Source organism: Physeter macrocephalus, chromosome 21 (genome assembly GCF_002837175.3).
Source record: "Physeter macrocephalus isolate SW-GA chromosome 21, ASM283717v5, whole genome shotgun sequence".
Classification (NCBI taxonomy): Eukaryota; Metazoa; Chordata; class Mammalia; order Artiodactyla; family Physeteridae; genus Physeter; species Physeter macrocephalus.
The window spans coordinates 81669014-81696122 of NC_041234.1; the positions used below are offsets into that span (position 1 = coordinate 81669014).

Sequence of the window (27109 nt, forward strand, 5' to 3'; positions counted from 1 at the left end):
ATAAGAACCTGCTGTATAAAAAAATAATAAAATTAAATTTAATTTTTTTTCAAAAAAGGAATCATATTAGACACTACAAGACCAAATATGTAGACTTTAATCTGGGAGAAATCAAAATGCTTTGTATGCTAAAAGATTCTCAAGAAAAGCTGACCACACTTTCTCTCACTTCTGTTAGAACTAAACAAAATTATCTTTTTTTTTAACATCTTTATTGGAGTATAATTGCTTTACAATGTTGTGTTAGTTTCTGCTGTATAACAAAGTGAATCAGCTATACATACACATATACCCCCATATCTCCTCCCTCTTGCGTCTCCCTCCCACCCTCCCTATGCCACCCCTCTAGGTGGTCACAAAGCACCGAGCTGATCTCCCTGTTCTATGTGGCTGCTTCCCACTAGCTATCTATTTTACGTTTGGTAGTGTTTATATGTCCATGCCACTCTCTCACTTCGTCCCAGCTTACCCTTCCCCATCCCCGTGTCCTCAATTCCATTCTCTACATCTGCGTCTTTATTTCTGCCCTGCCACTATGTTCATCAGTACCATTTTTCCAGATTTCATATATATGCGTTAGCATACGGTATTTTAAACAAAATTTTCTTGCTTGCTGAGTGATGTATGTGTATACATTTTTTTGCAGTATTACACATTTTGAGGTTACTTAGTGGGTACACAAAACTTTACAACTGTCATATCTTGAAAATAATGAACAAATTGCAATAAAACAAATAGAATAGCAGATGAAAACAAAATGTCAGTTTTTTTAAGAGAGTGAAATAAATTGCAGGATATTGCTCATTAAGAGAATAAAATGAGAGTAACAGAAACCCAGATTTAAGCAAACTGTCCATCACCTAGAGGCCTTTCTTGTCTAGAAGAAGCAGAGAGAGCCCACAAGTTGCACTGCTTGAACTTTCGTTATAGGGAAGTAAATATCACAAGTAGGAAAGAAAATTGTGAATTGTCTGCTAGTACCCTTTGTCTGATTCTACTATGTTGTTCATTTCTTTCTTATTGAAATATAACAGCTAGTTTAGGGATATTTTTGTTTACCCTGTCATATCCATTGAAAAGCATTTCTAAGTTTGTGGTTGATTTTCGACTGTGGTTTATTGTGATATTACGATTGATTCTTTTTTTCAATTTCGGTTTGGTCAGATTTTGTTTGGGGATTTTTCTCTAGAAATAACCTAAGGAAGGAAGTATTAGGAGACCTGAATGAAAGGAGAGACACACTGTATTGTGTTCCAGGTTCAGATTCAAAACTGTAAAGAATTAATTCTCCCTAAAATAAAGTTATTAATCCACTACAATCGCAATCAAGACACTTAGCATGCTTTTTAGTGAAGCTTGACTAACAGGTCTTAAATTTACCAGAGATAAAGTATGAGAGATAGCCTGAAAAAAATATGTAAGGATTATTTTACCTGCATCCTTATTATATGAAAAAGAGATTTGCTACCTCCTTTTCTTTTTTCAGGAAATCACAGACCCTAGGGGTGTAAAAGAAAATTGAACAGACATATGTTTCCATTACACGTTAAAGTTCTTTAAAATGAACATTTCTTTCCTTTAACTGTATTTTGGTTCAACTTGGAGGTTCTCCTCCTTCTAAACGAGGGAAGGACCTCCTGCTTTCCCCATCACAGGGAGGGGGCGGAGCATCCTCTAGAAGCTTGGAAGTGAGCCGGCCCTGGCCAGTCTTGGGGGAGGAGCCGCATTACATACAGACTTCGGAAGCCTCCGCCGAAGAGAGAAGAGAAGAAGCTTGGAGGTAATGGCTGTCGTAAAAAGCTAGTTATTTTTGGAGATTTCTGGAGACTTGGCAGTTAAGGTGAGAAAAGAAGGGACTGCTGCTTTGGAGTCGTGGGAAAGGAGTGTCGTTTTGTGAGATCGTTGTTTCTGTGAGGGAATTATACCTGAATTTTGTATTCCTTCCAGATATTTTAAAAGTACACACTTTAAAAGTGGGGGAGGTGATCAGATTACACCTGCGGAAAAAAATACTTCATGAGGTTGCAAAATCTGACTTTCTAATAGGGCATTTTATCTTTCAGTCAAAAAGCAATGGTAACAGAGATAAATGATGAAACAAAACTTGAAAATTAATCTTCCTTACTCTGAAAAAAAAAAGATTGTGATAATGCCAAATGAAAAATGAAGTTATTAGTTTGGAGTGTTGGCTTTTTATATTACTTTGGTTGTTGATTGTGTTTCCAACAAATCTTACTGTTTTGGTGGAGTTTGTATAGTAATAATCTGAAGTAACGTATAACTGCTAATTTAAGTACTTCTGGCAATAAGAAGTTTAGTTTATTGTCAGGGAATACTCAATGTCTTAAGAGGATCGCTTTTTTCTGGATGTGCAAAGGACGATCACTGTCTACATCTCTACCTAGCTATCAAAAGAATGATATAGTCCTATTTGTACTGTAATATGAAAAATATTTGTAAGATCATAAACTGAAGAATAATAGACATATTGATATAATAAAACACAACAATATATCTAGTAATAAATGTCTAAGGAAAAAAGAGAAGAGATTTTCCACTTCTTTTCCCACATTTCACTTAGCATGAGTAGCTATGTCAGCATAAAAAAAAACTGAGATGAGAATTTAAAAACATGGGGGAAAAAAACTACCTGCCAAAAAAAAATATGTAAACATGTAGAAACATGGAAACGTGTTCAAATATGTTGGTGAATAAATGTAATTTAAAATAGTGTATTCTAATATGTACATATATATGAATACATTATTTGAAATTACATATATACACACACACACATATATATATGATGAGGGAAAAATCAAGGGGAGTAGACTCAAATGTAAGCAGTAAACAACTCAGGGGTTGGAGAAAGAATGGTGAGTATTTTCTTCTTTAGATTTTATGTACCTTTAGATTTTTTTGGGAAACACATAATGGAGCTGAAAGAGGAAAATCCATTTTGTTACAGACATTTAAATAGATACCAGCACACACTCCATTGTCTTTAGCTGGAGGTGGATTTTTCTATGGATCTGAGAAGGCTGGTAATCTGGTTGCTTGTGCGTTTCTTGCAGTTCAAATATTTAGACTATTGTACAGACTTTGGTTCAAGCAGAAGATATTTATTTGTATTTTTATGTACTTTTGAGAAATAATTCAAAAATGTTTAAAACATATTATGGAATAGTCATGTAGGATAGTACATCCATAATTTTGAATACTATGCAGCTGTAAAAAGAATAAGCTAATGCAATGAGCTAAATGCAAAAATAAGAAAGGATGTAGAAGGTATACTCTAAAAATAGGCATATTGCAGAATGGCCTGTAATAATATTAGTACATTATATGTAAGAAAATTTTGGAGATATACATGCTACTTTATTAATTGGGGATATATAAGTGTAGTTGGAAACAGAACATTTCAACCTTTTATATATTACATTTCTCCTTTTTTTTTTTTTTTTTTTTTTGTGGTATGCGGTCCTCCCTCTGTTGTGGCCGCTCCTGTTGCGGAGCACAGGCTCCGGACGCGCAGGCCCAGCGGCCATGGCTCACGGGCCTAGCCGCTCCGTGGCATGTGGGATCCTCCCAGACCGGGGCGCGAACCCGGTTCCTCTGCATCGGCAGGCGGACGCGCAACCACTGCGCCACCAGGGAAGCCCCATTTTTCCATTTTTAAATCTTATTTTTAAAATAGTAAGCTTGAATAATTTTCATTGTGAGAAAATGAGAAAAAATTTTAGAAATGTAGAATAATCTTGAAAAGTTATTCACAAAAAGATGATGTAGAAAATATTTATTGATGTGGAAAGATGTTAAAATATATTCTTAAGAGGGATAAAGGTCTGATTTCAAAAAAATGCACATTTATTAATATGTATAAGAAAAATCTGTTAATATATAGAGCAAACCATTATATCTTGAACATTATTGTGGGAATTTGGTTTTTTTCTTGAAAAATTGAAAGATGAAGAAAGATATACAATATGCATGAAAGATATTATAATAACAAACGTTAAAATGAGGAAATATGATCCCATTTTTCTATAACACACACACAACTCTTAAGTTAATGAAAAAGTCTAGAAGCCTGAGAAGGCTTCTTTCTGGATGGCTCTAGTTCCCACCCTTCCTGACCAAGGACCTGAGTGTCTGCAGTTCTGGTTCTAGTCACAAGATGGCGCTTGCCAGGTGTCCTAAATTCAGGCAACCATTTTCATGAAGTGGACAAAGCAATGAAACGTATTTTCTATTATGAGACAGGTCATGAGACAGTATGTAGTGTGTGACTGCGGTTCGTTGAAAAATTGCACATTTATAAAATTAAAATTAAAAAACACACAAAGACTGATGTGAGAGTTCAAACAGAAAGCATTAAAAAAAAGTAGCTTCACAGATTTGGCCTGTAGAAAGGCACAAGGCAATTGTTATTTCCCTTCTTTCCTGTCCCCAAAGCATACTTTTCACTAGAGGGATGATTTTAGCATGAACCTAATAACATAAAAACATAACTGTGTCACAAAGAACATTTCAAATAACAAGAACAAGAAGGAAAATAAACAAGGCATCTACATCACATATGAGATTTCATCTCATTCCTGTGTTTCAGAATGACATGCCTGCTAAAGTTTTGGTAAGGAAGCTTCTTTACGTCTTTTCCATTTAATTGGTTTGATTCCCTTGGACAGCTTAGGTTAATATCAGAGATGCACATGACCTGGGGAATCTGCATGTGATGCCAGTTGAGCCTCAGAAAGTCAGCGCGACCACAAAAGTGCCGAGCAGGGAGAAGGCTCTGCTGGACAAGCAGTTGAAGTGAGAATAAAAACAACCGGATCACAGGGCCAGACCCTGCACGATCCACATGACATTGGGTAAGGCTCTTCCCATCTCATGAAATATTTCACATTAAAAACATGTTGAGAACTTGGGGTATAATTTATTTTGCTTCCTGCTTTGCAGCCATAGCATTTTAAAAGTCACTTTTCATAGTACGATCATGTTAGGTTGAGAATTTGAGATACAATTCATTTTGCTCCTGGTTTTGCAGCCATAACGTTTTGTAATTAAAGTCATAGCTTCTAGTTTTGGGGGAAATATCTCATGTATTAAAACCACTATGAAGAAATAGTGCAAGAGGCTATTCAGGTGTCTACCAGAGGTTCCAGCCAATGACCTGACTCTACAATCCTTGATACCTTTGCTAGGTTGTCATCACCACATGCTAGATAGCATAGTTACAAGTATTTCTTAAGACCTGCTTAAGGTCTCACAGCCTTCCTTGAATAGACTTCTGCATACTCGCTTGAATAAGGTTATTGATGCTGAACCTCACTATCTGTGTCCATGAGATCTTTGGTTGCTTTGGACAGACAGGGCAGCACTAGCAGCTTTGAAAACATTAAAGTCCAGCGTTCCCTCGTGATAACCCAGTGGGATTTAAAAGGCCCAAATTATCAAGGAACACAAATAATTTTCCTGCCACTTCCAAAGCCCCTCCAACATGCATTCCGTTCTTACAGTACAACAGAAATAATAAAGATGTGATATTGGGTTTGTGTTATCATAATTCTTCTCTGTTTTCCTTCCCCTCCCCAAAAGATGTCCATGTCTCCAACCTCCTCTGTCTGATATGCACTACTTATTTTTCTGATTTGTATCTTGCCTCCATCCTCATTGCCCACGTTCTTTCTGCTTAAGAGTGTAAACTTCTTATCTGATCCCTTTTCTCTTTTGCCGTATTTCAGTCTAATCCAGTTATCGCCCATTGAAAACACTTTAGTCAAGCTACTCTGTGAAGTTTCAGAGGATAAAAAGAGGCTACAGCAGGTGAGAGCCGTTTACTAACCCTAACGCAGTAAAGTTAAGGGCTCTTCATAAACACTGATTTTCTAGAAAACCAGGCAGCTAGAACCAGACCAGGGTCCTGAGGAATGTTCCAGCACATTGTGTATCTGTTGATTGAGTCCTTGTCTATATCCCAGTGCACTAACTGAACATGTGCAAATTCAGTTTCCCTGTGGTTAAATTAGGACTTCTTTTCCCCCTTTTCCTCCTTCCTGTCTCATCGGTCTCTCACTGCACATTTAGACAGCCACTAAACTATTTTTTTATTATTGTACCATTAAATGTGGTTTAATATTTAGACACCCTAGGTTAATGTCAGAGATGCTTGTGAGTCATGGGGACATGACAAGTTAGCATAGTTATCAAGGATTTGAAAATTTTCTCTCCACTGAGCTAGTAAAGGTCTCAAACCCACAACTGTCTGCCTACCTGCCTGCCTGTTTGAACGCGTCAAAAACGTAACTCTGTCATAATGCCTCTGTGACAAAACCCAAGACTAGACATTGGGTTCTACAGACAGAAATCCATATCTCCTCACCAAAGAAACTTTGATGTCCTTTACTCAGATTGGTGAATGGAATAATTTTGATCCAACCTGACCCTTCTGTTATATGTGTCTGGAAGAATGATGGCTTCTTTCTTTAGAGCCCCTGATGCAGACAGTTTCCTTTCTCTCTGTTTGTTAATCACAGGAAGAGCTGTGTCATACTTCAGCTCTGTTTCTCTAACCTGAATTAGTCAGAGGTGGCAAGAGACAGGAGTTGTGTTTACTTGTTCACTGTGATGACGGGTGGGGTTGTGAGGGCCTCACCAACTTTACCTACACTTTATAATTTTTTGTGTTTGAATTAGCATAACATTATCTTAAGAGAACTAACCCTCAGAATGATCCACTGGCAGTATGTAGGTTTTGGCTACATACTTCCTGGGAAACATCACCCCTAGGTTAAAGGCAATAAAAATCTAAATGTAACTCTTAATTTCTTGAATATTTTGTGAACAAAAAAGCTCAATAAAAGAGGATATTGAATTAGAAATTGCAAACAACAAAAGCACAAGAACAAGAAGTTGCCACTTGTAAATGAGGATAGGATGAAATGGGCATTTCCCTGCATAACAAATGATTTTCAGACGTTGAACTGCCAGGACCCTGCAACACAAAAGAGACAGATCGTAACTACTCTATGGCTAGGTGAAACTATAATGCAGATATGGTCAGTGCAAGAGCATAGTGCAGAAATATATTTTTAATTTGTGTGAGAGGTGGAGAGTTATAGATAAGTACGGTAATTATTGAAAATTATTGTGGTTCACCAGTGTGTTCACCAGGAAGGACATAGGTTGACACTCACTGGAGGTTACATTCACTAATTCCCCTACAATCTGAAAGTGAATGACATCATCCTTGGTTCTACTCAAGAGAGTTGTGTTTACTTGTTCACTGTGATGACGGGTGGGGTTGTGAGGGCCTCACCAACTTTACCTACACTTTATAATTTTTTGTGTTTGAATTAGCATAACATTATCTTAAGAGAACTAACCCTCAGAATGATCCACTGGCAGTATGTAGGTTTTGGCTACATACTTCCTGGGAAACATCACCCCTAGGTTAAAGGCAATAAAAATCTAAATGTAACTCTTAATTTCTTGAATATTTTGTGAACAAAAAAGCTCAATAAAAGAGGATATTGAATTAGAAATTGCAAACAACAAAAGCACAAGAACAAGAAGTTGCCACTTGTAAATGAGGATAGGATGAAATGGGCATTTCCCTGCATAACAAATGATTTTCAGACGTTGAACTGCCAGGACCCTGCAACACAAAAGAGACAGATCGTAACTACTCTATGGCTAGGTGAAACTATAATGCAGATATGGTCAGTGCAAGAGCATAGTGCAGAAATATATTTTTAATTTGTGTGAGAGGTGGAGAGTTATAGATAAGTACGGTAATTATTGAAAATTATTGTGGTTCACCAGTGTGTTCACCAGGAAGGACATAGGTTGACACTCACTGGAGGTTACATTCACTAATTCCCCTACAATCTGAAAGTGAATGACATCATCCTTGGTTCTACTCAAGAGACAGGATTCCAAGCCCAGGAGGCAGTGAGTACTGGTGGAGAGAGAACACATCTTTCTGTTTGGGATTCTGATAAGACTTTGGCTTTGATTTTGTTTTGCCGTCTTCCCAGCTTTGTGACCTTGCACGTGAGCAAGAGTGCCCATTTCCTCACTCTCTTGTCACCTCTCCATTGTATCATTTGTTGGCCTCATTATAAGTCAAATTAGGTAGAAAAGTGAAATCTCATTGCTGTCTATGTTTGCATCTCTTTATTAGGGGAGGTGAGTATCTTTATGGATTGTTTAGTTTTAATTTTTATTTTGGATGTTTGGGTTTTGAGGAGCCCCACTGAATAGCACCTCCCTTTCTCCACTGAACAAATTGAACAAACTGATATAAAACAAATGAAGTGGGCTTCCCTGGTGGCGCAGTGGTTGGGAGTCCGCCTGCGGATGCAGGGGACACGGGTTTGTGCCCCGGTCCGGGAAGATCCGACATGCCGCGGAGCAGCTGGGCCCGTGAGCCATGGCCGCTGAGCCTGTGCGTCCAGAGCCTGTGCTCCACAATGGGAGAGGCCACAACAGTGAGCGGCCCGTGTACCACAAAAAACAAAGAAACCAAGAAAACAAAAAAAACAAATGAAGTTGCAGATGGAAGCCTAAACGTCAGCTTTAGTACAAGGTGAAGGTAAGTTGCAGGGCATTGATTATTGTGAGTCAAGCAGCCTTTAAAACAACAAATTTAAACAATTTTACCAAACAGCCTGGAGGTTTGCAACTGTACAAGAAGGACAGAGATACCCTTGCAGAGATGTAGTTGCACTGCATGTGCTTGCTCACAGGAAAGTAAATGTAGGAGTGGGTAAGAATTTTTCCCTCAGAATATTGTAAATTGTCTATTTATGTCCCTTGCTCATTTTTTAACCTCACTTTTTTTCCTTATTAATTTGTAAGAGCTACTTTAGAGCTGTTTTTTGAATGGAAAACAGTTTGTCAAGTTTATTCTTATGTTTTCAACTGTGCTTTATAGTGTTTTTTACCATAAGTAGTTTTTTTTTCAGTTTTTGTATATTCAGATACATATCTCTCATATCTCTCCTCATTAAGGATTTTGGTTGATGTTTTGTGTTTTAAAAGATGACTTTACTTGAAAAAAACTGAAACTTTCTGAAGGATGAAGGAGACAAACTGAGTACAAAAGAGACATATCATGTCCCAGGGCCAGAAGAATTAAAATTGTAGAGATTTAATTCTCCACAAAATAATGTATTAATTCACTGCAATCACAAAGACCTTTGTGTGGTCTTTTAGTGGACCTTGACCAGCTGAGTCTTAAAATAATTTGTAGAAATGTTACCAGAAAAGGCAAGAAAAATATGTAAGAGATATTTTCAACTGCGTCTTTACTATATGATAAAGGGATTTGCTATTTCTCTTCAGGAAATCACCTACCCCTGTGGTTTGAATGGAAATGAAAGAGACACATATTGCCATTTCTCTTTCAAGTCCTTTAAAAATGAACGTTTTTCCCCTTTAAGTGAATTTCAGTTAACTTGGCGATTCTCCTCCCTCTAATTGAGGGAAAGGCCCCCTGCTTTCCCCATCACAGGGAGGGGGGCGGAGCATCCTCTGAGAAGCTTGGATGTGAGCTGTGCCTGGCCACTCTTGGGGGAGGGGCTACATTTCACGAGGCTGCAGCTGACAAGAAGCTTCAAGGTAATGGCTGTCTTAAAGCTAGTTTTTTTCTGGGAATTTCTTCGGGCTTTAGTGTTACGGTGAACAAAATAGAGACTGTTGCCTGGGAGAGGTGGGAATAGAATATAGTTTGGGGGAAATTCCTGTTACTGTGACAGAATCAGTCCCCTGGAAAATTCAGTTTCTCCCGATATTTTTTGAAGTCCACAGTGTGGGAATGGGCGATCAGATTACAGCATCTAAATTAAGACTTAAGTGAGGCATGCTGTTCATGTTAATTTTTTACATGGCATTCCATGTTTCTGTCTTTGTTACAGATTTTATTATATTTAAACATTTATTATTCTACAAAAAAATAACTGATAGAAAAATGTAACCATAAAAAGTGCTTGACACATACAACCACAAATATAAATGTACAACGAACGTGGAAGGGATTCAGATATGCTGTTGAGTGATAACATTTGTAAAAAGTATGTGCATTTTTCTTACAGAGGGAACTAGATTCCCATGTTAATAGTCAGCATCTCTGGAGTGTTCAGATTTCTGGGGATTTCAAAATATATTTTAACCAGTTTCAGCATTTTTAGGACTGTTTTATTCCATGATAATTTTTATAATTAGTAGAGCAAAATGAAGCTGAAACAAATTGTACCCATTTAGTTTTAGACACATAAGCATTCACAGACAAACACAGACATTCAGACATACCGCCCCCCACCCCCGCCAGTCTTGCCGATAGTGGAAATTTTCCTGGACCTGATCAAGCGCGTAGCCTGGTTGCTGTGTTGGCTACAGCCCTGCCTGTGTCCTCCTTGCAACTCATTCTTTCAGACCACAGGTATGGCCATGGTCAGCAATAACCATTTTTCTATATCTTTTAAGAGTGAGACAGAGAGAGGATTTGGTTTATTTCTACTAGCAGTTTTAAAAATATTATGTGACGTGGTGCATCCATACAACTACAATTGAACGTTAAATAGCTGACAAAAGTATGAAAATGTAGCGATTTGAAAAGATGTCTGAGAAGTAGTACTAGCTGAAAAATGCAAATTGCAGAATGGCAAACACCATATTAGGTCATTTAAAGATAGAGGACTGTGTTAATACAATATGTGTAACAACACCAAAAAAATAGAAGGGTACCTACACTAAATGGGATTATTTGTATAGTGTGAGAGACAGGACAGTCCTTATTATCTCTATTATAAAATAATTCTTAACGCATATTTAGTCATTTCTTAACAATATCAGAAAAAAAGTTTGAGGTAAAATGTTACAAATTAGGGGGAAAATTACATTTGAATTGATTGAAACAAAGTCACATTGAAAATACTTATTAATATGGAAAAACTTTCAAACTGTGCGCTTGAGCACGGTAAAAAGCTGGTTTGAAGTTATATATATTCATGTATATATGTAAAGAAAAATATTGAAAGATACTCAAGAAGTAATAATATTGATCATTTTTCCAGAATTATACTTTCTTTTTAAAAATCTTATCTTTTCAATTTTCAGTAAACATGCAATTTTTTTGTCAGACCATTGCAACTAAAGACATTAGCATTCCATTTTTTGTGTGATGCATAACAAAACCCTAAATTTGAGTATGGTATATTCTAGAAGCCTGAGAAAATTGCTGGCTTGCCAGGATATAAGTTCCCACCCTTCTCCCTTAAGAAGGATCTAGTATTAACAGGATGCAGCTCTGGTACTGGTCACAAGATGGCGCTTGTAGGGTTTTCCATGTTTTCTCTAGGCAACTATTTTTATGAAGTAAGGAAACAATGCCATGAAATGTATTTTATGTTAGCAGACTATCAGACAACATGTAGAATGTGATTGTAGTTCCATTGAAAAAATTGTACATGCCTAGAAGAAAAAGCCCTACACGAGGACTGATGTGGGGACCTAAACAGAAACATTTTGAAAACAAAGCTACACAGATTTGGCCTATAGAAGAAACAAGTCAATTGTTATTTCCCTTCTTTCCTGTCCCCAAAGCATACTTTTCACTAGAGGGATGATTTTAGCATGAACCTAATAACATAACTGTGTCACAAAGAACATTTCAAATAACAAGAACAAGAAGGAAAATAAGTCATCTACATCACACATGAGATTTCATCTCATTCCTGTGTTTCAGAATGACATGCCTGCTAAAGTTTTGGTAGGGAAGTTTCTTTACATCTTTTACATTTAATTGGTTTGATTCCCTGTCTCCTTTTGGACAGCTTAGGTTAATATCAGAGATGTACACGACCTGGGGGATCTGCATGTGATGCCAGTTGAGCCTCAGAAAGGCAGCGCAACCACAAAAGTGCCGAGCAGGGAGAAGGCTCTGCTGGACAAGCAGTTGAAGTGAGAATAAAAACAACCGGATCACAGGGCCAGACCCTGCACGATCCACGTGACATTGGGTAAGGCTCTTCCCATCTCATGTTAAAACATGGTTAAATTGAGAATATGGAGTGTAATTTGTTTCTTTTTTTTTTGAAAAGATGAATTTATTTTTATTTATTTATTTAACATCTTTATTGGAGTATAATTGCTTTACAATGGTATGTTAGTTTCTGCTTTATAACAAAGTGAATCAGCTATACATATATATATATATATATATATATATATATATATATATATATATATATATATATATATCCCCATATCTCCTCCCTCTTGGGAGGGAGATGCAATTTGCTTTGATTCTGGTCCAGTGACCATACTTTTTAAATGAAAACCACAGATTCTAAGCAGGAAAGAATTAAATGTGTTAAGCTCCTATGAAGAAATAATACAGAAGACACAGGACGCAGCCCCAGTCCAGGTTGCACTGCCCTTCTGTGCCCCACGGCCCGCACTGGCCATCTAAGGAGAGCCACTGGCTGTGATCGCCACTAGGTAGAATATTTCTGTGCTTTGAAGATAAAGCAGAAATCTTCTTTAAAAAAAGAAGTTATGCAAATGAGTATGATGATGTCTACTTATGGAAGACTTGCAGGTCCCAGCCAACTGCCTAACTCTCAATAAATCCTTGAAAACTACCCTACCTAATAAGTAGCCATGACAGCCATTCCAAATATCTGACTCCTAAGCTCATCCTCTTAATGAGGTCATTGTGTTGTTGTCTGAATCCAAGAGACTCAAACCTCAGTATCTGTGTCTTGCTGCCTAGATAGAGCAGCACTGATAACTTTAAAAGTTTAAAAGATCACCCTAGAATTAACCTCAGGAGGCCCCAAAATACCAAAGCACCCAATAACAGCAATGGTGTCCCTGATGCATTTCATTCCTCAACACTCCCCTTTCTGAAGCTCCCACCATAACACACGCTCATTCATTCCTTTTATTTAATAGCTATAATAGGCCTACATAGAGGGGCATTATAGAACTATTTCTCTTTTCTTGTATTTTTAAATATATTTCCCCAACCACAGTATGTTTCTTTGGTGCCCAGTATTTATTCATCTTTTTGTCTGTCTTCTCCATTTTTATTTTCCACCTTCCTTCTCCTTTGACAGAGAAATCCCTTTGCTTATTCTTTTTTCTCTTTCCCGTTTCTTTGAGTATTGCTCATTCAGAATTGTTTATTCAAGCTTCCTTGCAAGTTTTCAGGATATGTATGAGCACAGAAGGGGGAAACTGTTTAGTAGCCCTAAGGCAATAGATGCCTGTAAAATCACTGTGTTTGTGGTTAACCAGGCAGTCATATACAGACCAATGACCTAAGGATTTTTCTAGATGATTTGGAGTTCACTGGTTGATTCCCAGTCTATATCTAGATGTACCAGTCAATCACATGCACATTCATATCTTCAATGGCTCATTTTGAAATCTTTTCTTCTTTTCCCCTTCCTTCTTATGTTCATATCTACTCCTTGCTACACGCTTAGACTGTTACTGAACTTTTAAAAATTATTTTAACCTTGTAATATAGTTTGATATCTGGTAGTTCCAGTGGTCCCTTTAGTGAGCTATTAAAGTTAGAACTCAGTCCGAAACCCATGTCTGAATATCTGTTTGAGAACTTCTAACACATAACAAGCTTGGCATAAAGCTTGTCTGAGAAATTCTGAAATTCAGACAGTATATCTTTAACAGTCTCTCATATCTCCTCACTAAAGAACTGATAAGTACCTTTATTCAGAGCGCTCACAGGAATAATTTTGGTCCAGCGTGGATCTTTCTTTTCCTTTGGGTATCTCAGAGGCTGGTGGGGGTGGAGGGTGCAGTGAGAAAGGGATTCCCTTTATCTTTAAATTCCCCAGGGCAGATACAATGAAGGTCTTTCTCTGCTTGATAATCCTCTGAAGAACACTACAGCCTAATCTATCTACCTGAATACTCAGAGTGTAATAAAGTTTTATTTTTTTATTTTTTTAAAGTTTATTCTTTTTTATAAATTTATTTATTTTACTTATTTATTTTTGGCTGCGTTGGGTCTTCGTTGCTGCGCACGGGCTTTCTCTAGTTGCGGCAAGCAGGGGCTACTCTTCGTTGCAGTGCGCAGGCTTCTCATTGCGGTGGCTTCTCTTGTTGCAGAGCACGGGCTCTAGGCACGCAGGCTTCAGTAGTTGCAGCACACAGGCTCAGTAGTTGTGGCTCGCGGGCTCTAGAGTACAGGCCCAGTAGTTGTAGCACATGGACTTAGTTGCTCCGTGGCATGTGGGAGCTTCCCGGACCAGGGCTCGAACCCGTGTCCCCTGCATTGGCAGGCGGATTCTCAACCACTGAACCACCAGGGAAGCCCTGTAATAAAGTTTTATTTGCTGTGTGCTGTGATGATGACGTTGTGGGGTCCTCATCAACCTTTCTTTCATTTTATTTCTTTTAATGTTTCCCATTCCATCATCCTGACTCTTGAATTCCTAGCAGCTTCATCCATGGGCACTGTGTAGGTTTTAGCATTACTTGGGAAATACAAAAATCTCCAAATATGGCAGGTTTATCTTCTTGTGACCTCTAGGTCACTGGTTGGTGGTTTTTGTTTTTTTTTTTTCTTTTTTCCCAATCATGTTTACATACATTTGACCAGAGATTATTGTGTCCCGTTGGCCCTGGCAGTGATTCACTATCTGGCTTGCCTTTTTCTTACCTGGAATGCTCATCCTTAGTAAGTTTTCTTCTGATACTCTTCTGCTTGAGGTGGGCTGACATTCGGCCAGTGAACATTAATAATAAGATCTTAGCTTTGTTTACAGGCAGTTTCAACTGTTTGTGCCTGTGCCTTAGGGGTCATTGAATATTTCGAATATCCGTTAAGAATCTAAAATTTCTTTCTTTAACTATGCTTATTGCCCCCTTGTGGTTTTGGGGAGTATTCTAAATGGACCATTTGTACTCTTTTATATGGACCTCGCACACTAAAAATATTGACATTTGTTTATTCTATAACCATTCTGTCTCTCTTATGTCATTTGGCTTCTACTTTCTTACTGGGGACATATTCTTAACTAGATCTCTCTCTCCAGATTATAGCGCTTTGACTTCTGCTCCTTCCTGTCCTTCTACTCATCAAAAGTCAGCTTCTTAGGTGCCCCCCGCAACATTTTTAAAACAAATTCAGAAGTAGAAGTTAATAAAAGTTAGTTAAAACATGGAAGCAACCTAAATGTCCATCGCCAGAGGAATGGATAAAGAAGATGTGGTACATATATACAATGGAATATTACACAGCCATAAAAAGAACAAAATAATGCCATTTACAGCAACATGGATGGACCTAGAGATGGTCATACTGAGTGAAATAAGTCAGACAGAGGAAGACAAGTGTCATATGATATCACTTATATGTAGAATCTAAAAAACGATACAGATGAACTTATTTACCAAACAGAAACAGACTCACAGACACAGAAAACAAATTTATGGTTACCAAAGGGGAAAGGTGGGGGGAAGGGGTAAATTAGGAGTTTGGGATTAACATATACACACTACTATATATAAAATAGGTAATCAACAAGGATCTACTGTATAGCACAGGGAACTCTACTCAGCATTCTGTAATAACCTATATGGGGAAAGAATCTGAAATAGAATGGATATATGTGTATGTATAACTGAATCACTTTACTATACACCTGAAACTAATACAACATTGTAAATCAACTATACTCCAATATAAAATAAAAATTTAAAAAATAAAGATGCTAAGCATAACAAAAAATACATAAAGAAGTTAAACAAATTGAATATCTAATATATTCTTTGTACACTCCAGAGGATATTTTTTAACATCTTTATTGGAGTATAATTGCTTTACAATGGTGTGTTAGTTTCTGCTTTACAACAAAGTGAATCAGTTATACATATACATATGTTCCCATATCTCTTCCCTTTTGTGTCTCCCTCCCTCCCACCCTCCCTATCCCACCCCGCTAGGTGGTCACAAACCACCTAGCTGATCCCCCTGTGCCATGCGGTCCAGAGGATATTTTTACACATACCAGTGGATCTCACAACCTCCTTTGGCAATCATTGGCCAAAAGTAGAAACAAAATTCCTGTGTGTATCCCCATTACTCTCACTGTAAAATTCCAACTTCTTAGATAGGTCATATTCTGATTGGATGCCTGTTTAAGACTTAGGTTTATTAAGGTATAATTTACATAGAGTTAAATTCACTCTTTTAGGTATATAATTTGATGAGTTTTGACAAACATATACGGTCATGTAATAACCAGTACAGTCAAGGTATAGAATATTTCCATAACTCCAAAATGTTCCTTCTTGCCTGGCTGTAGTCAGTACTCTCTCTCAACCCCAATTCCTAGAAAACACTGGTCTGATTCCTGTCCCTATAGTTTTTCATTTCCAGAATGTCATATAAATGGAATCATACAATATCTAGCCTTTTGCACCTGGCTTCTTTCACGTAGCATAACGTTTCTGATATTTACCCATGTTGGTGCATGTATTAGTAGTTTATTCCTTATTATAGCTTACAGGTATTCTGTTATTTCACAATTTCTGTATCCACTCACCAGTAGATTTATAGTTTATGCTGATTATGATTCAAGTTGTTATAAACATTCCAGAACAGATCTTTGTACATAAGTTTCATTTCTCTTGGGTAAGTACCCAAGGAATGGGATTTCTGGGTTTTTGGTAAGTGTATGTCTATATTAGAAACTGCCAAACTGTTTTCTAAAGTAGCTGTGATATTTTGTATTTCCACCAATGATGTATAAGTTCCAGTAGCTCTGCATCATTGCAAGCAGTTGATATTGTCAGATTTTTTCTCTTTTTAATATTAGCCATTTTTATAAAGGTGTTAGTGGTGTCTCATTGTAGTTTTACTCACATATCTTTAATTACTAATAGTGTTGAGCATTATTTAATGTGTTCAATTGATGTTTATATATTTTCTTTGATGCAGATCTATTTAAAATAGATGTCTATTTTTTAAATTGGGCTGTTTATCTTATTATTGAATTGTAAGAGTTCTTTATATATTCTGGATACAATTTTTTTAATCAGATACTTGTTTTGCAAATATATTCTCCCACTCCGGATTTTTATTTTATTTTTGGAAGAGCAGAAGTTTTCAAGTCAAATTTATGAAATGTTTTTATGGTCCATGCTTTTTGTGTTCTAATAAATCTTTGCCTAAATGAAACTCTCAAAGATTTTCTGCATTGTTTTCTTCTAGGAATTTCATAGTTTTTGCTTTTACATTTAAGTCAGTAATTCATTTTGAGTTAATTTTTGTATATGGTCTTATCTAAGGGTTCAGAGTGAATATTTTTGCATATAATGTCCAATTTTTCCAGCACTATTTGTTGAAAAGACCATTATTTCTCCATTTAATTACCATTGTCAGAAATCTGTAGACCATATTTGCTGGTCTATTTGTATTTTATTTATCTATATGTCTATCCTGTGCCAAATAATACATTGTTTTGATTACTATAGTCTTGATATCAGGTAGTGTGAGTCTTCCAACTTTGTATTTCCTTCTCAAAATTGTTCTGGCTGTTCTACTAGTTCCTTTGCTTTTCCATATACATTTTAGAGATACCGTCTCAATTTCTACAGAAATCCTGCTGGGATTTTGATTAAGATTGCAATGATTCTATAGATATGTTTGGGGAGAAGTTACATCCTAAAAATAGTTCATCTCTCAGTCAGTGAACTTGATATATTTCTCCATTTATTCAGCTCTTCCTTAATTTCTCTCACCATTTTTTTGTAGTCCTCAGCATGCAAATCATGCACATTTGTTATTCTAACAGTATTTCCTGGGTTTTGATGATATAATAAATGGTACTTTGCTAAACTTCAACTTCCAAATTTTATTATATAGAAACAAATTATGTTAGCCTTATATGCAATTATACTGATAAACGTACATATTAGGTCTAGTAGCTTTTTTTTTCTATTGGTAAATTCATTGGGATTTTCTGCATAGATCATCATGTTGTCTGCAATTAAAAACAGTTTTATTTTTTCCTTTCCAATCTGCATGGCTTTAATTTATTTTTCAGGTGTTATTTATTGGTTAGGATCTCCAATATAATGTTGAATAGAAGTGGTGAAAGCAGACACCCATGCCTTGTTCCTGATTTTAGGGGAAAAGCATTCCATGTTTCACCATTAAGTGTGATTTTAACTTTAGCTTTTTTAAAGATAACCTTGATCAAGTTGATTGAGATTCCTTTAAATCCTAGTTTGCCAAACATTTTTATCATGAATATCTGTGGAATTATGTCAAATGCTTTTTCTGCATCAATTGAGATGTTCTGTATTTTTCTTCTTTATTTAATCTGTGATATGGTGAGTTACATTGATTGATTGGCAAATATATAACCATCCTTACACTTCCAGGATAAACACCATTTATTCATAATATTTTATCCTTTTTCTATACCATTGGATTTTTTCTGTTTCATTTTCTATGTAATTCTATATCATTTCTGTGTCTGTATCATTGGATTTGTGTCTTTGTTTCTGAGGCATATTGATCTGTAATTTTCTTTACTTGTTATATTTTTTTCTAGTATGAGGTTAATGCTGCTATCATAAAATATGTTGGAGATTGTGTCCTCCTTTTCTCACTTCATTATCATCTGGCTTGCATAACAAACTTTATTTTGCTTAGAGTGCAGCCTGAATGCCAGAGGATTTTTCCCAATGGTCTTTCTCCATCCTAAATTTTCAGCAGTCCCTTTACACCTGTGCCACTGGTTGGGGAGCGTGGTGTCTCTCTTCATGCTATTGCCTGTTTTGCAGCAGTGGGCCTCTGTTATTAGGTGCTAGGTTCGTGGTGAGGCAAGGAGTGTTCTCTGTTTTTCTGTCTAACCTCAACCTTAGAGAGGCACTATGTACCTAGACCTGATGGTTGCACTTTCTCAGCATTCTTTCCTCCGAATGTCAGCTAACCTCTGATTTACATCTGGGGTTGACCTTTGGCGGGAGATATATTCTTGCCCCTTCCTCAGCAGTAGCTCATCACTGCTTTTTACTCATATAGGATCCTGGACTCAAAGGTTTCCTGCTCCTTCCCAAGGGCAGAGGTTTTTTTGCTTTTACTGCTCCCCAGTAGCTATGGATTTCTGCCTTTGTCTTGGGGATGGGAGGGTTTCCTATATCCCCCTACCCAGGAAGGTGGCTTCTGCTTTTCCCCTAGTGACTTAAGGCTTTTGCTTCCCATGATTGAAGGGTTTGAATTAGTGTGTGGGGCTACGTGTCTGTCCGCCAGCAACAGCTGATTGCCTCCTGCATACCTGAATACTGACATGGGTTCTTTTTGGTCTTCTGCATTGTCCCCAGTCATGTTTATGTGCTTCTGGTTAAGGACTGTGAAAAATAACTTAGCAGTGAGTGTATAGGTATCTTGGGTGCCACATATTCCAAACCACTGACACACTAGCCCATTAAAAGTTTAAGAATTTAAAAATTCATTAAGCTTTCAGCTGACTTTTTTTTACCTGCTTGTGTGACAGCTACTTCTGTCTACATGCTTTGCCAAAGGGACTGGTTACCCTTTGGAATTCATTTTACCTCAGTTCTGTGATGAGCTCAAGGGATATTATAGTTTTGTAGATTATTTAGATTTTTGTCATTAAGTTATGGGTGGCATTCTCTTACAGCTTTTTATATCCTAATTTGAAATGGAACTGATGCTTTCTAATAATATATGTATGGGTGTTATTTTTGTTTTCTTTGTTATTAAATGTGCTTTAGGAAGAAGCAGAAAATTTCTAAAGCATGCTTACAAGAGTTGATTTTTATATACTAGTTATTACATTTTTCCATTTAAATCTTTTAAATTATTATACATTAAAATCATACTTTAGGGGCTTCCCTGGTGGCGCAGTGGTTGAGAGTCCGCCTGCCGATGCAGGGGACACGGGTTCGTGCCCCGGTCCGGGAGGATCCCACATGCCACGGAGCGGCTGGGCCCGTGAGCCATGGCTGCTGAGCCTGCGCGTCCAGAGCAACGGGAGAGGCCACAGCAGTGAGAGGCCCGCGTACTGCAAAAAAAAAAAAATCATACTTTAAAGTATCATATATATGACTTTTTGTATACACTTCTTTGGATTTTACACATGTATAAATTCATATAATCACTATCACAGTCAGGATATGGAAGATTCCATCACCCCAACAACTTCCTGTGCTATCCCTATATAGTCACACCCTCTCCCTACCTATAACCCTAGCAGCCACTGATCATGTCACTATACTATTCTCTTTTTGAAAATGTCACATAAATGTAATCATACAGTATTGTGGTAGACACACCCTCGGTGACCAACTCCCTTGTGTAGTTCCCTCCGCTTAGGTATGGCCAGAACCTGTGACTTGCTTCCAATCAATAGAACTTGGCAAAAGTGATGGGATGTCACTCACTCCCATGATTATGTTATAAAAGACTAATTTATGTTAAATTAAATACAGGATTCTCTTTTAAGTTGCAGTGACTCCCAGTACATAACTATTTCAAATTCGTTAATTCACCATTCATCCAGCCCACATTTTTAGAGCATTTTTCATTTGTGATGAGGTAGGTTCAGTGTGTTTTAATGATTAAAAGCATGGACTCTGGAGTCGAAGTACCAGATTCAAATCCCATATGCCCAGTAGTCTCTAGATATCCTCGTAAAAGTTAATTAACCTCTCTAATGCCTCATCTACAAAGTGGTAATATTCAGAATACCCACCTAACAAGATTTTGTGAGAATCGAGGGAGATGGTGTATACAGAGCACTTGGCAGAGTGCCTGGAACATGGTAAGAAAACGCTTTTGGTTTCTATCATCTTTGTCATTATTATTAATATTATTACTCTTGTTATGCAGAATGAGTTGGGTATGGGACCCTCCTACATGAAATAGCCATCTGGTTATTAAATGAAATAATAGGCCAAGTGCTGGGAACAGTGCCTGGCATATGGAAAACTTTATAGGTATTAGACATTATTATATCTATAATTATTATCTATCTTCATTAAGATAATAGTAGTAGTAGTATTGGCATTAATTATTATTGGATATCATTCCTCTCCCCCTCCTTCTACAGAACAATGAAATATAAAATATTGTCCAAGGAATTAATCTTTTACTTTGCATTTTGTTTGGAAAATGGTGTGGTGGTGTAGTATTTCCTGATCTATGTGCAATATAGAAAATAGACAACAAAATAAACACAGCAAAGTATAATTTGAATGTAATGACCATATTTTATGTGCATTTGGTTTTTCCCAAACATGTGAAATAAGAAGACAGAAAGAAATATTACGTTATAAAATATATAATTGCATATATCTCTTCATTTAAATAAATCCATATTTACACTAGCCTGATAATCCTCTTTAAATTATGTAATAACACTTTGAAAGCTTTGAAAAGATTAATTCTATAATAAGAAAATTATTTTTGTTGGTGATTGTATATAAGATCAACTTTTTTTTTTCTACTACTAGAAAGAGAGACTGGAAAACACAGTGACCTAGGTAAGATAGAACCTTATTGTTCCACTGGGTTAAAGTGATTGGAATGGGGTAGACCCATTATTCAAAGGTTCAGGATCTTTCATCCCTAATGAGTTACATCCATTTTCTAAGTCACTTCTTGGTCCAGAATGGCTGTCCAAATTCTGTCATGGTCAAATTCTAGAGGGGAAGTAAGAGAAAGAGGGAAAGTGAAAAAATAAAAAAGCCCAAGAGGACTGTTTACCCCCTTTGGAGGTACCTTCTCTAGAATCTTCACAACTATTTCTGTTTATATTCTTTGGCAAGAACTTCCAGCACATGGCCATGGCTCTTTGCTAGGGAGTCTGGGAAAAGAAATATTTTAAGAGTTTACACTGCCACCCTGAATGCAACTGGGGTTCTGTTAATGAGGAAGAATGCAAAGATTGACTTTAGGGTGGTCAAATAGAAGTCTCTGCCCCAGTCATTATAAATATGATACATGGTTGTTAAAAAAAATTAAACAAATAACAGAAGTCTATGAAAGACCAAAAGGGAAAACTTTCTGTGGCAGAGAAAATGCTACGTGTTCACCAAATTCTGTTTCATTTTCCTTCTGGGTCATGGGGAGACTACCTTCCCGAGCCTCTATAACAGTTTCAGTTAGTTGACTGTGACCAGCAGTGAGTGATGTTTGCCAGACCTGGCCCCTGAAACCTTCCACAGGATTCTCCAATGACCCTCTTCATAAGATTGTTAGCCAGGTGCAAAAACTGTGGAGGACTTCAAGGCCAAAGAAGATGGTAGAGCCATAGGATGGAGGAAGTTTGAGTCTCTTAATGACTGCTTAGAACGGAGAATCCTCTCCCTCTCTAGCCATTTGATGACCTCCATTGAAATTTGACATCAGCATTATAAACTCTTTTGGGGCTGAGCCTCTGAGATTTAGAGGTTGTTTATAGCACAAAACATTACATACTGTAATTATTAGAGCCCTCAATAATATACTGGCCTAGAGATTATATTCATTAGTTTATTAGTATGTATTATTCCAATATTAATGCTTACATAAAGGTGGATTTTAAAATTTTACATATATATGTTTTTAATTTTCTATATAAATACATTTTAAATGCATATAAAAATAAAATTTATATATAAATATATATTCATATACATTACATAGTATATAATACAGAGGCCAAAAAACACTTCATTCCCAAATATCTCCATTCCCCAAATTATCACAATGAGATATCACCTCACACCTATCAGAATCACTATCATCAGAAAGAACACAAATAACAAATATTGACGAGGATGTGGAGAAAAGAGAACCCTTGTATACTGTTGGTGGGAATATAAACTGGTGCAGCCACTGTGGAAAACAGTCTGGCGGTTTCTCAAAAAAAACTAAAAATAGAAGTACCATATGACCCAGCAGTTCCAGTCCTGCATATATATCCGAAAAAACCACAAAAGCACTAATTTGGAAAGATACATGAACTCCGATGTTCGTAGCAGCATTATTTACAATTGCTAAGATATGGGTGCAACCTAAGTGTCCATAACAGATGAATGGGTAAAGAAGACGCCGTATGTATATACAATGGAATACTACTCAGCCATAGAAAAAGAATAAATTTTCCCATTTGCAGTAACATGGATGGACTTGGAGGGTATTATGCTAACTGAAAGACACTTAGCATAATATCACATATGTGGGATCTAAAAAAATACCACAAACTAGTGACTATAACAAAAATGAAGCAGACTCACAGATACAGAGAACAAAGTCACGCTTACCAGTGGAGAGAGGGAAGAGGGGAGGGACAATATAGGGGTAGGGGCTTATGAGGTACAAACTACTATGTATAACATAAGCTACAAGGATATATTGTACAACACAGGGAATATAGCCAATATTTCATAATAACTATAAATAGTATAACCTTTAAAAATTGTGAACCACTATATTGTACACCTGTAACAAAAAAAAAGATTATTTATTTTGAGTGCTAATATAGAGTCGTTTCCATAGATACTTAATCAAGACTAATAAAGGTGTTTTCTAAACCAAAAATAAAAAAAAAGAATAAAGTAGACACCAGCCACTGAAAACTAAGGCTTTGGCTGCTCTGGCAGAAGGATGCCCAACATCATCCTAAGTTTGGGAGGACCCTAGAACTGAGGTCTTCACAACCCATAATATCTTGTGTCTCTTTACATCTCCCATTCTGGATTTCAAACTGGATTATATATTGAATGCTGTAAATTCAACAAACATTTGTTAAGCATGTGTATTTCTAGATGTTGAACTGGGTTCTGAGTTAATCAGGAGCAGATAGTAATTCTTTTTGACCAATGTATTAGTTTACTTCTTCTGCTATAATAAAAACTTTTACATATATATGTTTATTTTATATATAAATAAGTTTATATATAAAATAAATAAATTTATATATAAATAAGATATATAAAAATAAATTTATATATAAATATATATATATTACATATTGTATAATACAGAGACCAAATAAAACACTTCATTCCCAAATATCTTCATTTCCAAAATTATCACTAGCAATATTTTAAATTGACTTTCTAAATTAAATCAGAAATCTAAATTTTAATTTAACACAGGAGAATTTTAACTAACAAAATGTGCAAGATATATTTCTGACATACAAACAAATACATGTGAATTTTTGAAAGTTAATTTCCCCCACATTGAATTGTGTGAGTGAAAAATACCAATAAAATATAAGAAGAAGGAACTGCCATTTATTGATGAGGGTATATGAAATGGGTGCTTTCCTGCCTAATGAGTGATTTTCAGCCTCTGATCAGAAATATCCGTGTTCATGAAGACGTCTCTGGAAATTGAAGCATTTAAGAGAAGAACTGAATAAAAGGAGAGACATACCATGGCCTGGAAACAGAAAAAAAAATTATAAAGAAGTCATTTTCCCTAAAATGATGTGCATTTTTAGTGCAATCCCAGTTAAGATCCTTAGTGAACTATTTTAATGAAGCATGACCAGCTGGGTTTTAAATTTACCTACCAAGGTAAGGTGCAGAGAAGGCAAGGAAAAAATATGATAAAATAGTTTAAATTAGTTTTTTTTTTTAATAAAGTGATTTGCAACCTCTTTTTTTCAAGAAATCACCACCCTAAGGGAAACTAAACAGACACTTGTTGCCAATTCACTTTCAAGTTCCTGAAAAAGGAACATTTCTACCCTTTAACACTTCAGCAGTTTAACTGGGCAATTCTCCCTCCCTTAATTCAGGGAAGGACCGTCCGTCTTCATCACAGGGAGGGGGCGGAGCATTCTCTGAGAAGCTTGGGAGTGAGCTGTGCCTGACCAGTCTTGGGGGAGGAGCTGCATTTCACCAGGCTGCAGCTGACAAGAAGCTTCCAGGTAATGGCTGTCTTAAAGCTAGTTATTTTATAGGGATTTCCCAGGACCCTAAAATGAAGATGAGAAAAATAGGGACAGTGGTCTTAGAGTGGTGGGAAAAGTGCGTGGTTTTCAGATAATTGCTGGCATTTTGAAAGAATTAATCCTTTGGAATTTTTGTATCTCCCAGTGCTTTAAAAGTCCACAGTGGGAGAAGGGGTGATCAGATTACAGCCTCTATATTAAGACCTCAGTGCAGCACGGGCGTTCATGCTAATTTATTGACTTGGCATTCGATGTTTATATTGCTAGACATTCTGTTACTGTTTGAATTTTTAAGCATTTATTAATTTACACAGAAAATGATGGATAAAAATATATGACAGCATGGAGGGAAATACTTCTATAATTTGATTGACACTTAGACTATGTATGTGTCACCTGTACATGAGCATGGAAAGGGGAACAAGTATGTATTTGAGTGAAGACCCTTGCACATATATATGCATGTATATTTGTGTGATTTTTTTTTAAATCTGGGAGAAAATAAGCTCCCATGTTAGCATTTCTGGATGGTCAAGTTACTATTTTAATATTATTTCTTGCCTATATCACCATCTTTAGAGTAGATTTCCCCATGATTAATTTTATAATCATGAAAGAAAAATGAAACTGAAACAGCATATCCAATTTGCTTCAAACACATAAGCATTCATAGATACACACAGACATGCAGACATACCCCCCACACCCCAGTCTTTTGCCGATAGTGGAAATTTTCCTGGACCTGATCAGGCGCGTAACCTGGTTGCTGTGTTGGCTACAGCCCTGCCTGTGTCCACCTTGCAACTCATTCTTTCAGACCACAGGTATGGCCATGGTCAGCAATAACCATTTTTCTATATCTTTTAAGTTTAAGAGTGAGACAGAGAGAGGATTTGGCTTATTTCTACTAGCAATTTTAAAAATATTATATGGCAGGGTGCATCCATAAGTGGAATACCTATGTATCTGGAAAATAAAAACATAATCCTTTACATGTAGAGATTTGAAATGTCTGAGATATAAAGTGAAAAAAGCAAATTGTAGCATAGCGTTTGTCATATTATCTCACTTAAAAATAAATATGTGTGTTAGTAAAACATATATATGCTACTATATAATTCATGCAACCAAATCTGGGAAAACATATCTGCCACACTATTAACAGGATTGTTTATTTGTGTAGTTGGAGAGACAGGACTAGCTTTACTGCTCTCTGTTTTTAAAATATTTAAAATATTGATATATACTTACTCATTTACTTGTTTTACATCATCAGGAAAAATTTTGAGACAAAATGTTATAAATGTGGAAAAAACCTCATTTAAAGTAATTCATAAGTCATGTGAAAAATACTTATGTAGGATGATGTTCAAACTATGCTCTTAATAGAGATCTGATGTTGTTTTGAAATGATATGCATTTATCTATACATGTAAAAAACTCTGGAAAGATAGAAAGTATTCAGAGTGATTATTTATATAGAGAGTTGTACTTAGTTTTGCATATATCCTTTTGCATCTTTTCAATTTTTAATAAGCTTCTTCATGTTTTATAACCAGAAACATTATAGTTGAAGACATTTTAATCCTCTTATCCTACACAATAAACCCCTTGAACTTAGAAAGTTCTAGAAGCCTGGAAAGGCTCATGGCTGGCTAAATGTAGTTCCCACCCTTTTCATAAATAAGAAAAATCTTAGAGTGATTGAGGCTCTGTGTATAGCTCCTGCGGAGGCTGCAGTTCTGTTTCTGGTCACAAGGTGGCGCTTGACAGGTTTCCTAAATTTTCTCCAGGCAACCATTTTTATGCAGTAGGCCAATAAAGCAATGAAACATATTTTGTATTAGTGGGCTGTGAAACAGCATGTAGAGTGTGAATAAAATTCTGTTGAAAAAAATTATGTGTGTAAAGGATGAAAAATTCACACGGTGATTGATTTGAGGATTTCAAACAAAATCTATAGTCGGGCTCATAGTAGACACAAGGCAATTGTTACTTCCCTTTCTTGTCCTAACCTCACACTTTTCCTGGGAAAGATGATTTAAACATGAACCAGATATCATAACTATATCACACAGAGAGAATTTAAAATAATAAAACCAAGGAGGACAGTAAACATCTACATCACAGATGAAATTTCA

General features: G+C 36.4%; 1 protein-coding gene across 9 annotated transcripts in view; it reads left to right on the forward strand.

Annotated features, from left to right (window-relative positions):
- The first annotated feature begins 1753 nt into the window (after positions 1 to 1753).
- PWWP3B (PWWP domain containing 3B) overlaps positions 1754 to 27109 on the forward strand; it is a 44951-nt gene continuing 19595 nt past the window's right edge. For 4 of the 9 annotated variants that reach the window (XR_008616377.1, XR_003677920.2, XM_007103209.2 and 1 more), the window contains exons 1-3: positions 9589 to 9627; positions 11841 to 12026; positions 24813 to 24944. The gene's annotated coding sequence lies outside the window, so the exon portion shown is untranslated. Of the gene's footprint in view, positions 1841 to 4688; positions 4875 to 5747; positions 5830 to 9588; positions 9628 to 10365; positions 10448 to 11840; positions 12027 to 21531; positions 21562 to 24812; positions 24945 to 27109 lie in introns of those variants that run through there. The other 5 variants (XM_028482811.1, XM_028482813.1, XM_028482814.1 and 2 more) reach the window with 5 other exon arrangements.